At 37.4% G+C, this 13,381-nt stretch overlaps 1 protein-coding gene across 1 annotated transcript in view; it reads right to left on the bottom strand.

The window, feature by feature from the left end:
* Positions 1-13,381, bottom strand: part of BICRAL (BICRA like chromatin remodeling complex associated protein) — a 1,536,848-nt gene that overhangs the window by 964,776 nt on the left and 558,691 nt on the right. The window lies entirely within an intron of this gene.

Below are 13,381 nucleotides of genomic sequence, written 5' to 3'. Positions count from 1 at the left end.
CTTTCAGTTTTTTAAGGGCCAGAAAGAAGATGGAAACGCAAGCTTGCAAACACCTACTGTTCCACACCGAAAACCACACACAACAAAAAAAGTCAGAGTACAACTCAGTGGCAACTCCACCCCAAGCTATGCACATCCAAAAAAGTGGGATAGTGGGTGGATATTGCTAATAAGTAAGTAAGTGTGTTCCATGAATATCTACTGTTACAGGTAAGTAGGACTTGCACAACTATACTATGTTCAGCAAAACACACTGGCTTACTGGCATATGGTTAGATTCCCACAGTTTATCCAACCTGTAAGGATAAGGGTCCAGGAGCCCCAGGAGAACAGTTCTAGAGAAGCCTGTTCTGGATACAAAAAGGCATCCAGTTTGTTGTCCTTCATAAAGGTAAGGTTAGATGACCAAGTTACTGCCTATAGAATACTTTTGAAGTCCACTCTTTTCCAATACTCCACTGAAGAGGTAAAGGTCCCAATGTACTGTGCCTTTACCTTGCCTAGATTCGCCTTGCCATGGTGGGTGTAACAAAAACAATATCAGAGGACAACCAACATGCAGTGATTTGTTTAGAGACAGGTTGATCCTTCTTTGCCCCTGTGTAAGAAATAAAATGCCTTTCAGTCTTCCTAAAAAAGGGGTTTGTTCTGTCAAGGCAGTATCTGAGCTGCCAGTGTACATCCAAGGCATTAAATATCCTCTTCTCCCTTATTCTTAGGTTCTGGGAAGAACACTGGGAGATTAATATATTTATTGAAGGTGAATTCTGAGACCACTTTTGGCATGAAAGTGGGGTTAGTGTGTAACAAAAACCTATCCCTGTGGAAAATCAGGTAAGGTTGTCCCACCATAAGAGCTTGCAGCTCAGAGACTCACCTTGCAGATGTTGAAGCAATAAGCAAAACATTTTCCCATATTAAGCAATTCAGATCAGCTTGAGGGGCAAGTTAGAAAGGTAGTAAGAAAACTTTTTCTAGAACATAGTTGCAATCCCACAAAAGAGGAATTTGCTTGTGAGGAGGGCTTCAGCTGCAATACTCCTTTCGTGAACTGTTTTAACAAAATAATTGAAGAAAGAGGGAGATCCACTGGCAGACAAGTAGAGATGGCTGCTAAATGGACTTAAATGGACACATACAATCAGCAATCTTAAGTCCAGAAGGATGTTAACCTCAAGGGATTCTCTGCTCCCATTTAAGCACCACTTAGAAAACCTCATTCATTTGTAAACATAAGATTTTCTAGCAGCAGGTTTCTAGTCTCCTTTAACATCTGCTGCATATCCTCATGAAAGAAATGCCTAAATGGAGTCAAGACTGAATAATCCAGTGTGTATGTATTAGCTAATAGGTTGTGAGGATGTTCGTGGGGGGGTTGTTTTTTTGTTTGAGGGTTTTCATTAAAACAAACAGTCTTGTAAGATGTGACATAGGTTCAAATGGATATGACAAGAAACAACTGTATAAAAGAATCAACCTGCCGAGAATTAGTGTACACATGTAACACAAAAGCTGAAACTAGACATTTAAAAAAAGCTGTTATACATAACTGGTGGGAATAATAACTTCTTATAATGACAACACTTTGCACATTATCTTTAAATGTGAATTGTCTCACAGCTATAGACAAAAAAGAAAGACAGGTGAACTATATTAAAAATATACAGTGAAACTAGCTATGCTACAGGAGATGCATTTAGAAAGAAATGAACATGTGAATTTGATAAATAAAGGATTTCAGTTGGTTATTTAGTGGACTATCTGGGTTAAAGAAAAAGGAGAGTACTTATATTAATTGCTATAGTGGCTCCAACAGCGAAAGAAGAGGAAAAAGATAGCAATGGTAGATTTGTAGTAGTAATGGGCTACTGGCAAGGGAAGAGGATTACGCAGGCATGTATTTATATTCCACTTAAAACTGCTACAGTGGAGCTTAAGAAAATTCTGGGAGAAATAATCAGCTTTCAGCAGGGTATACTACTTGTATGTGGTGACTGGAATTTGATTTGCAACAGTGAGGATGTATCTGGGGGGGGTCTAGAAGGGAAAATATAATTTGGTACAGATGATGTGAGTACAGTAGCAGGAGCTCAGGGAGAATTTACATATTATTCCCCAAGCTACAAAAACTGGGCTAGGTTAGACAGAAATTATAATCATAGGAACGTGTGTATTTAATTGAAGGTTTTGATATACAGCCAATAACTATTTCAGATCAAGCTCCAATAATAACTAAAATAAATATGTACTTTTAGAAAGAACTGAAGACGCAAAAGAAGTTGTCTGTTTGTGTCGAGTACCGTTAGTACGAAGTACTTCCTCGGAAGCTGGTGCCTGCTCAGCGGCTCCGGACCCATCCAAGGTAAAGACATCCACAGGATCCTTAGTCGAAGAAGAGTCTCGTGGCATACCGGACTCCGAAAGGGTCTCGGTAGTGGCCTGCGAATCCACAGAAGCGGGCATCAGGGGCTGCAAAAGTGCCTCACTGAGGACCGGAGAACTGATGACTAGCTTAATGGAAGTGTTGTTGGCAGTTTAGAACCTGTGTGGTCTCTGTCTTTATCCTTACGTTTTTTCGGAAGATCAGTAGTTGGATGGCTTACCGAAGTCGTATCAGAATTCGAGGACTGACAGCGAAAATATGTACCTACAATAAGGGCCCGACGACATATATTTCTGGCGTTGAACAAAGCACAAAAGCAACACCGGGGGACATTGTGGTCTGGGCTTAAACAGGTGACGTAGTAAAAATGGAAGTCTCGGTGTGGTATTTGCTTTCCACAGGCGAGACAATTAACTTTTTCTGACATCGGTTAGAGCAAGAAAAAGTATCCCCAAAGGGGTACTTAGCTTTAGAAGACTTCGGAAACAAAAACTCAGGTAGTGGTCGACCGGCACTTGTGTGAACTGCTTCTGCTTCGGGGGGCTCCTCGGCATGAAAGACTGATGTAATGGCGTCGGCTGCCTGATTTTATATCACTGACAACCTGACGTCAGTCCTGGAGCGACAGCAACCGACACAGAAATACTAAGCCTCTGGTATTCGGGCTGACTGAGGGCTACCACTGGCAGGATTACCCAAATGTGATGACTGCAACAGTGAAACACGAAGAACATCTGCCTGACCCAAGCAGTTAAGGGAAAAGGATAGAAACAGTTGATCAGAATTTCTGAACCGTTTTGTCCTGTGAGGATAAAAATGTAATTGTCTTTGCGCATGTATATATTTATTTATTAATTATTTATTTTATTTTACATTTGTTGACCGGGAGTGTCTGGCTGAGCCAAGCCCTTTTTCTGCAGAGGCCCGGGGAGAAAAACTCCAGTGCATACTTAATAGCCATATGGTACAAGTTACAAGTTTAAAAAAAACAAGTGGTGAAAAAGCTTCACTACATACATAGTAGAATGGTAGATTTTCACAAATATTTTACAAGTGGAGTTACAGCAGAATTGGTTTAGAATAGTTAAAATAAAGCAAAAGTAACAATTCTCCTTTGTTTGTAAATTTTGGGAAGAAGACAGGTAATTGTATGGATTGATTAATGTTACTCTCTGTCACCACTTTACGAAGAAAGGAAGGACTGGTTTGTAGAGACACCCTGTCCTTAAGAAAAATAATGTAAGGAAGATTAGCTGAAAGAGCTTGAAGTTCAGAAATTCTTCTTGCTGATGTGACAGATACTAAAAAGATAATTTTCCAAGAAAGGAACTTCATGTCACATGTGTCTGCTGGTTCAAAGGGTGTCTGGGTTAAATCCTGAACTTTACTGGGGATCTGAGGAGGAAGACATCCTTCATGAAGGTTTTACATACCTGGGGGAAGCCAGAGAAAAGGAATCACTTCCAGAATGGAAATTGCTGCTAACTGAAGCTTAGTAGAAGCTAGCCCCTTCCTTAAAAAGAGTAGTTAGAAAGAGAAGAATGGCTTAAGTAGGTGCTGAAAAGGGGTCAATATTCTGATTGGAAGCCCAAACAGAGAATCTTTTCCATTTGCTTCTGTAGACCTTCTCGGTAGAAGCCTTCTGAGAGGTCAAGATAATGTCAGGAATAGCCTTGACTGTCTAGCTATTACTGGAAGTGGAGAAACCATGCAGTTAGCTTGAGGGCATGGAGACTGGGGTGTTGAATTCTTGAAGGATGGGATAGACAATCCTGAGTGGGCTCCAGTATCCGCAGGACACTTCAACTCAGACCAGAGGAAGAGGACAATAAGGATGACTGAACTCTTCAGCCTACTTGCTTTCTGTAAGAATTTGGGAATCAGAGGAAGAGCAGGGTAAGCATAGAGGAATCCCGAGGGCCAATTGTGAATCAGAGCATTTCTTTGCGACTCCCTCTGGAGGGGGGGGGGGTGTCAGAGCAAAGTACTTGCTGCACTTGCTGTTGAGGGGCGAGGCGAATAGGTCACAGCAAGGCTGGCTCCAGCAGCTAAAGATTATGTTTGCTACTGGATGACTGAGAGACCACTCATGGGGAAAAATGGCAGAGTTAAATGTCTTTATGGGTCCTTCCCCAGCATGACGAAATGCAACATCCTCTATATCTTTAAACTTTTCAGCTAATTAATTGCTAGAAATGTCTCTAAAACATAAAAATTCAAGGAGGCTACAGAAGTATCGCATTTCTGCAAAAGTATGTACTTTTGCAGCCACAAGAGCAGGAACTTTTTTTAAACAATCATTTTTGTTAGCCTCATTACAAACACAGGACAGGACACACTGCACCACAGTGTCACTTCACAGCGGTTCCCAGGTGCGATTCTAAACTGAGGTGCCTTCTGCGTGGCGTCTGCATGTCCTCCATGAATTCACATGGATTTCCTCTGGGTGCTCCAGTTTCCTCCCGCATTACAGACATGCAGTAGGTGGACTGGACACTCTAAAATTGGCCATAGGTGTATGTGGTATGGAAGAACAACAGCAGCAGGGATAGCCACCTGGCGGTGTGAATGTTGACTATAGATGATTGTCACTGTTGAGACCCCAACTTCATCTACAAAAATGGAGAAAAGGGGTTGTGGATGGATGGATTACAAATACAAAACACACGCACACACAGACACACACACACACATATATATATATATATATATATATATATATATATATATATATAAATAAAACATGCCCACTACAATCTTCATATAGCACACATTTTCTTTCACTCCAGCATTACGTGAATTGCTAAATTCCTATATTCTGTAAAATTTCACTCCTTCTCTTGAAAATTATTCTGCATGTATTACTTCCACAAATTTCATTTATTTCTATACAATTTGCTTCTTCACATTTCTAAAGATCCCACCTCTGTTTCTTTTACATCATTTACAATATTCAATATTTCAGTTACAGTTGGTTTAGGTTTTGATTTCCATTTTCTACTAACTGATTGTTTTGGCAACCAATAGCATTAAACTTGGTAAAACCTCACTATGTGTAGGAAACTCGGATCTTATTTCACAGCTCAAAAGGTTAATTTCAGAAGGTACAATCATTTACTCTCCCAACATAATATTTTTCTGGCACAGTACTTTGCAAGAAATTTTTAAAATCGGCCAACTCATTATATTCCCATAAACATGTTCCCAATTACCTTGCTTTTTCCCCAACACACCTCCAGTATTTGCTATCTACTTGATGAAAAATTCTATGAAATCTGCTTTTTGTTAAAAAACATAAATATACCTACGCAATCATTTCCACATAAAAATCCTAAAATTCTGGACCTTGATGCATAATTGGGGTCATACAGATGTCCTGCTGATGTGCCTTTGTAAACTGCCTTTTCAGTCCCTCTTCCCTCTTCTGATTGGTTCTTATTTTTGTCATATGATACTTTATATGCCTCACAAACTGTCCTTTTTTTAAAACAGCAACTTGTGTTCTGTGCTCACCTAAAAGTCAGCCAAAGCTGGTCATTCACTTACCACTCCCAAATTATCCCATTATCTTTCCCTATACCTTTACCAATCCTTGGTAGGGAAAGCACTTTTTAACCTGATGGGAGGTTGGCATAATGGTTAAGGTGTTTATTTTACAAACACAAGCTACAGGGCTCGATTCTCACACGGGGTAACTGGCTAGGCTTAAAATGGTCCACAAGGGCAGTTAGCATAGTACTACTCTATGAACCTATCTATGAACTTCTCCTTGGCCTCATCCCACTGTATTAGTTTTCTCCTCCCTAGCTACCTTCTCCCAATATACTGATTCCTTTGCTAATTCCCCCTCAGTAAACTTCAGAACCTCCTTGCCAATATTCTATAGCCCTACTTCCAGTCATTCCCATTGGTAAAAATCTCATTTCTCCATTCCTGTGTCTGCTTGTTTTTTAGAATATTCTTTGCTGCCTTATAAATATAATATTACATATGATGGTTGTCGTTATGTGTGATGGTTGTTATTCTGCTTAAAGACCTATATAAAACACTATTACTCTTAATCTCCCAAATCATCTTCCTCCCTTTCATCATTATTCATTTCCACTTTAATTTGTAACCTTCTGCTTGAGTTGTATATATCAGCCTTAACTGCATAGCTCTAAAATATTCCTTCACATCACGTAATCCTAAAGCACCTTTTTCTATGGTAAGAATCATCTTATCGCATCTAACTCTTACTCACTTCCCTTCTCGATAAATTCCTTTAACTCTATTAATTATTATCTACAACATCTCCTCTGGTTAATAAAATAGGCCTGACCTAGATAAAAAAAAACTAAAGGGACTACAAATGCTTTCATTGCCTGCATCTTACTATAAATATTTATAATCAAGAGCTTCAAGCTTCAGAGTTTTAATATTATCTTTTGTTTGGTCTCTTCCCACATATCCTTACCTGCCATCAATCCTTTTTGGTCCATATACTAAAAAACCTTCATCTTATTATGTCCCCATAAATATGAGTACTACTGAACTAATTTGTGTGAATACATAATTTACTGCTATAACCTTCATTTGTTATATACCAAAAAGACTTGAAACTGCCAAAATATTCCATAGCACCAAGATGTCCTTCTCTGGCTTTATCAAGTAAAAAAAAAATTTTATATCACCTGTAAATAAAGATTACTTTTCTTGACTACCATACCAGTCCTATCCTTGAAATTTGTGAGTCCCTTATTTCTTTGCTAATAATTTTAAATATAAGGCAAACAGCAAAAGGGAACGAGAAACTACGGTTGTGTGCACTTACCATAAATGTAGATGTTCGAGTGTATTAACTTGCAGTCCTAACTTGCGGGATTTCCTGCCATTGGAAGCCATTGGCTGACCCGACTACCAGAGTAAAATTCTCCCTCCTCCTAGGCTGGCAGACACCCTACCCTGATATCAGTACGCTTGGGTATAAAGGGAGCCAGCTGACACCATGACATCAGTTTTTTCTTGCCGCATAGAAGGTAGAAGCCCCCGGGATAAAGCATAAGCAAGGGACAGTTACCTCTCTCTTCTCCATCATACTTGCAACATTTACTATCTATATGAGGAAAAATTATTTTCCAAAGATCCTAAACCTTCTGGACGTGGCTGCATACTTGGAAGTCATATATATGTCTCCCCATTGTTTTCTTGTGAATTAGTTGTCCACTTTTTCTTCCCAATCTTTTCTAGCCTCCCCTGATTGATTCTTATAATTATCATGCAATATTTGATATGTCATACTAACTATCCCTTTTTTAACAGCTGCCTCTGTTCTAGATTTAACTAAAAAACTCTACCAGAGCAGGTCTTTCACTTAAAATTCACATAGCCCTTTCTTTTTGCCTGCACTCTGAGATCAAGCAATGGTAGGGAAGGAATTCTCTAACTTGCAATCCAAATTTCCTTTTGACCTCATCCCACTCTTTTACCTTTACTGCTTTAGTTACATGCTCCCATTAAATATCATGGTTCCTTTGTCATGTTTCTCTAGTACATTACAGCTACCTCTTGCCTATTTTCTGTACTCTTACTTGCAGTCATCCCCACTGGCAAATCCTTTCTCCAGTCTCATACTTGCTCAGTTCTTAGAATACCTTCTGCTACTTTATGAATATAACATTCTGTATGGTTGTTATTATTCTCCTTAAGGATCTGCATCCAAAATCCCACTTTCTCTCTATTTCTTGAACTCCCCCTTGCTCCAAAATCATCCCTTTCTAATTTGAATTATAACCTTCTGCTTCTGTTATGTGTATAAGCCTTACCTGTGTGACACTAAAATATCCCTTCAAATCAGGTAACCTTAAACTATCTTGTTCTATTGGAAGGATAAACTAATCCCACTTAACTCTTGCCCTCTTCCCCTCCCAGACAAATTTCTTCAGTTCTTTAATAATCATTGTCCACAACTTCTCATTGGGTTGGTAAAAGTATGCCTGACCTGTACACAAGACTAAAGGGACTAAAAACATTTTCACTGTTTGTATCTTACTATCCATATCCACAAATAGGATTCTCCAGTTTCTCAATTTTTGCATCTTTTAGTATTTTCCCTCATATCGTCGGCTGCCATAGCAGAAGCCTTTTTAATCCACACTCCTAAATACTTAATCTTAATCATCGCCCCATAAATATTTTTTATTCCTGAACCAATTTGTGTGTGGGTACATAATTTACAGCTATAGCCTTTGTTTTATCTTCATTAAGTTTATATTCCAAGAAGACTTGAAATGGCCTCAAAATGTTCCACAGCACTGAGATGTACTTTTCTCAATTTATCAGGCATAAAATAATACCATCAGCAAATAAAGCCAACTCTTCTTGATTACCTTGCAATTACATCCTTGTATTCCTGAGTCTCATATCTTCTTTGCCAGTTGCTCTAAATACAAAGCATATAAAGGGGAATGAGGACACCCCTGGCTGGTTACTCTGTTCAAACACAGCTTCTCTCAGAGGTACCTTTCCACTTTAATTCTTGCCTCCAATCCTTCATGCATCTTTCTAATTAACGTTATTGTTTCACGGGATGTAAATGTGTCTAATGCCCTACTCATAAAATCCCAGCTGACACTGTCAAATGCTTTCTCTGCATCATGACCTACCAACAACAGAGGCATTTTCTTACATTCTGCTTCCCTCTGGATCATCACTGTTCTATTAATGTTGTCAAATATTTGCCTCCCCTCCACAAAACCACACTGATACAATATCTATCAGTTTTGGCAATATCTTTACCATTCTTTTAGCTAGTACAGACATAAACACTTAATAATTGTGGTTTAAAATTAAAATTGGTCTATATGAAGCTGGATCTGAAGAGTGTTTGCCATCTTTAGGTAACACATCTACCACAGCGTTCTTCCAAGATGTTGCTTCCTCTCCTTTTAAAACACTATTAAACAAAACTTCCAGAGATTTACAATTTTCTTCCCTCTTAATTTCCGAACTTCCACAGGAATACCATCTGTTCCTGGAGGCTTTCCTGAAGGTTAATTATACATCACTGTTTATATGTTATCACCTCCTACCCTAACTGTTAGTTGTTAAGCCTCGTCTACCTCTAACCTTGGCATAATTAAGTCTTCCTTAAATACTTTCATATGTACTCTTTCTTGATTTCTACATTTCTCGGCTTTATATAAATTTTCATAAAATTTCCAGAATTTCTCTAAAACCTCTACAAAATCTCTGGTTATTTTTCTTGTTATATATTTCCTAAGTTTGGTGACAACACTTTCAACGTTCTGTTGCCTAAGTCTTTGTGCTAAAAGCTTTTGTGCTCTGGAGTTATCAAAAAAATTGTTGCTTAACTGCAATCTTTCTAAACTCATATATATTATCCAGATACTATTTTCTCTTTAGCATTCTGCATTTGCTTCTCCTCTTGTTCTGTGAGATTCCCCTTATTCTATAATACTTTAACCTTTGTCAGCCCATCTCAGTAATTTCTAGCAATTCTTAACCATATCCCTTTCTCTTTTATTTCAACCTTATTATTAAACTCAATTTTCATTTTCTCCCAGTCACTAGCTATAACTTCTGAAGATATTTCTATCTTCCCTAGTAACTCTCGAATAATTTCCACTACCCATTCCTTAAATTCCTCTCTTTTTAACAGGTAGGTGCAAAAGCACCAGTGTCTTATTTTTACTTAATTACCCTGTATTTTTAGTTTATTTTTTATTGATGCATGATCAGAAATAGTTATTGGATATGTACTTTAGTTTTCGGTTAAATGCACATGATCCTGAGAAATACATTTCTGTCTAGTCTATCCCACATATTATACCTTGGGGAATAATATGTAAATTATTTCCAAGTTCCTACTACTGAATTCACATCTTCCATACTAAACATTTTCATAAATTTCTTCTGAAATCACCCTCTTTTGTTATATTGTCCCTTCTAGGTCCCCCTGATACATCCTCACTACTACAAATCAAATTTCAATCACCATCTATTACATAATATTCCCTGCTGAAAGCTAATTATTTCTCCCAAAAATTTCTTAAGCTCCATAATAGCAGTTTTTAGTGGAATATACATATATGCCATTGTAATCTCTCTCCCTTGTCAGCAGCCCTTTACTACACACATATCTACCGCTTTTGTTTCCTTATCTAGTACTATTGGAGCCCATCTAACACTGAGTATAATTAATCCCCTTTTCTTCTGTCCCTGATATTCTGCAGCGTATCCATTCTGAAATCTACTCTGTCAAAATCACTTGCTCATTTCTTTCCAAATGTATCTCCTGCAGCATTGCTATTTGCACTCTGCATTCTTAATATAATTTAATACTCTTTACTTCTTATCTATACCTGTAAGGCCATTCAAGTTCCAGTATAATATGGACAGCTATGCCACAACAATAAAAAGCTACTGTTCTCATCTATTATACCCTATAACAGTTTTTTTGAATACGTACTTCCAGCTTTTGTGTTACATGCATATATTAATGTTCAGCAGGATGATCTTTTGTATAGCTGTTTTTTTCTCATGTCCATTTGAACCAATGTCACATTTTCAAAGACTTTTTGTTTTAATGAAAACTCTCAAACAAAAAAAAAACACTAAATACAAAACATTCACATCCCATATTAACTTGGAACAAAACTATGTACATCTTCAAAACATGAAGTTTAACCCTCTAGAAGGAAACAACTTCCCCAAATTAATGGCTGCACCTACTGGCATTATCTAACCTAAAATTAAGGTTATCCATACCAAAGCACACGATACAGCCTGTCCTCTCACTTACATGGATTGCTGTCTGTTCTTTTCTTATCTCTATTCCCCTCCCAGATATGAAAAACAGCTTATATGCTTTCAGAAAACATTAATTTTTAGGCCCAAGACAAATTGCACTGGCTATCTTTAAGTAACACTAAATTGTACATTATTCTATTAACTGCATTAACATATTAAGGCTGCTAGGGAGGTAGTTACCTCTTATTCACTTCCCATAATTTCAAACAATTTTTTCACTGAACCACTTGCCATTACACCTTTCAATTTTGCATTTCCCTCAGTAAGGAATACTCAGAATTCTCAAAATTAACTGCCTGCACCTGCAGGCAGTTTGTCCCTAAGGAAATGTACTCAAAGTATCTTTGTAAATTTCATTCATAAAAGAATGCAGGGCTACCCTAAGATGCAGACATCTCAACTCCACTGAACATTAGCCAGTGGAAAACAAACAAGTTAATGTCTTTGCTGATGTAAGAACCTTAACATTTTCATGGCTTTCGTCATTTTATAGTATTTTTTAAAGCCTACATGCTTACAAAAATCCTGTTTACAGCTTAAGCCAAAACTCTATACATTCAAAAACACCTGTTCATAGCTAAAGCCAAGGGTAGCAATCTAGACATTCACCTTTGTAAAATAAAAATGGAAACTATCTTAATTCTACACATAACATAATCAGTGCACTTTTACACCCCGCCTAGCAGGCCAAGATCACAACATATGAACATTAAATTGTTTTTGTCCAGCCTTTTTTCTCTTGTTATACTATAAAACCTATATTTCTTACAACTAAAAAAGTAATTGTTCACTTTAATATCTTTAACACATACAACAGTCAATGAAAAGACTTCCCCACATTTAAAATACCCAACTACACATTATACAAAACTGTTTTACTGTAGATAACATATCATGACATTTTTTACACAAATACTATGAACAAAAATTGTTTTACTTACAGTTAGTTTCCCCCTTATAGTGTCCTTCTAAACATTAATGATATAAAGTGAGGTACATGCTTTACAGTCCACCCACAAGTTTAACAAAGTCAACAAAATTCCAGTGTTTTTCAGCCATTTTTTTTTTTTTTTTTTGCAAAACCATATTTCACAGATGTGATAAGATTCGTTATATTCTTCCATTTACTCACTAATTTCAGAGTTGGTGGTCTTCTTCTTCTTCTTGTTCATCTCCAGCTCCCATGATTAGACACTAGTCCATGTACATGTAACATTCTGCTGTCTCTAATTTTTAATATGTTTCCCTTGTAACAATATTTTATCGGGATCAACTCTTTCTGCAGGCATGATTGTAAAAGGTCTTGGCTGCTTTCCCATGGCCAAGTTTGAAGCATATACCCATTGTGCCCTTTCAATTAACAAATTCTGCTATGGAACACCAGTCCAGTTGCTTATCTGTGTGTTCATAAAATTAATTTACTTCCAATTTCTCTGGTACAGCAGAAAATTTCAGGTTTTCTCTGCATGCTCTCTCTTCTAACTCTAATATTTTTAAACAGTTCATCTTGAAAAACTTCATATTCAGCCAGCTTCTTATTCATGTCAACCTCTGATTTTTGCATTTTTATCAGTCCATCTGAATGGCTAGCTATAGCTTCTTCTATATTTTCCAGGTTTTGTTCTTTGAATTGATATATTCCTTCAGTGTTTCATTTATTTTAATTTCCTCTGAGTACATTTGATTTATTTTTTTCCTCTAAATTACTGGAAGCTATCTCCTGAGCCATGGCTGAACCTTGAACTGTGTTTGCCGAACAGCTGTTATTCCTTCCTATACAGTGTTTTCACCTTTTTTTTTCAGGCTTTCCACATATCTTCTTAGCTGATATCTATGTAGTGCATTTACTGGCCAGTAATTGAATTAAAAGAAAAAAAATTCAAAGCAACTCCTTTTTCTCAATTTCTGCTTTCACACTGGGAGATATTAAGTTATGCCACTGATTGGTCTGCAGCCATCTTGGAAGTTGAAATGTTAAAATATTCTTATAATTCTTGACCCTCATCTTCTTTTAACCTTGGCATAGCTAAGGCTTCTGAAAAATATTTCCATTTGTGCCTCTTCTTGGCTCCCTCTTTCCTCTGCATAACACAGCTTATAACAGAATTTTCAAAATGTATCTGATACCTCTCTATAGAATCTCTGGTTATTTTTCTTGTCATTGGCTCCCTAGGTTTGGTGTTAATT

The sequence above is a fragment of the Protopterus annectens genome, chromosome 1.part0, assembly GCF_019279795.1.
Source record: "Protopterus annectens isolate FY-2018-M chromosome 1.part0, PAN1.0, whole genome shotgun sequence".
Classification (NCBI taxonomy): domain Eukaryota; kingdom Metazoa; phylum Chordata; order Ceratodontiformes; family Protopteridae; genus Protopterus; species Protopterus annectens.
This window is presented reverse-complemented; position numbering and strand designations above follow the sequence as displayed.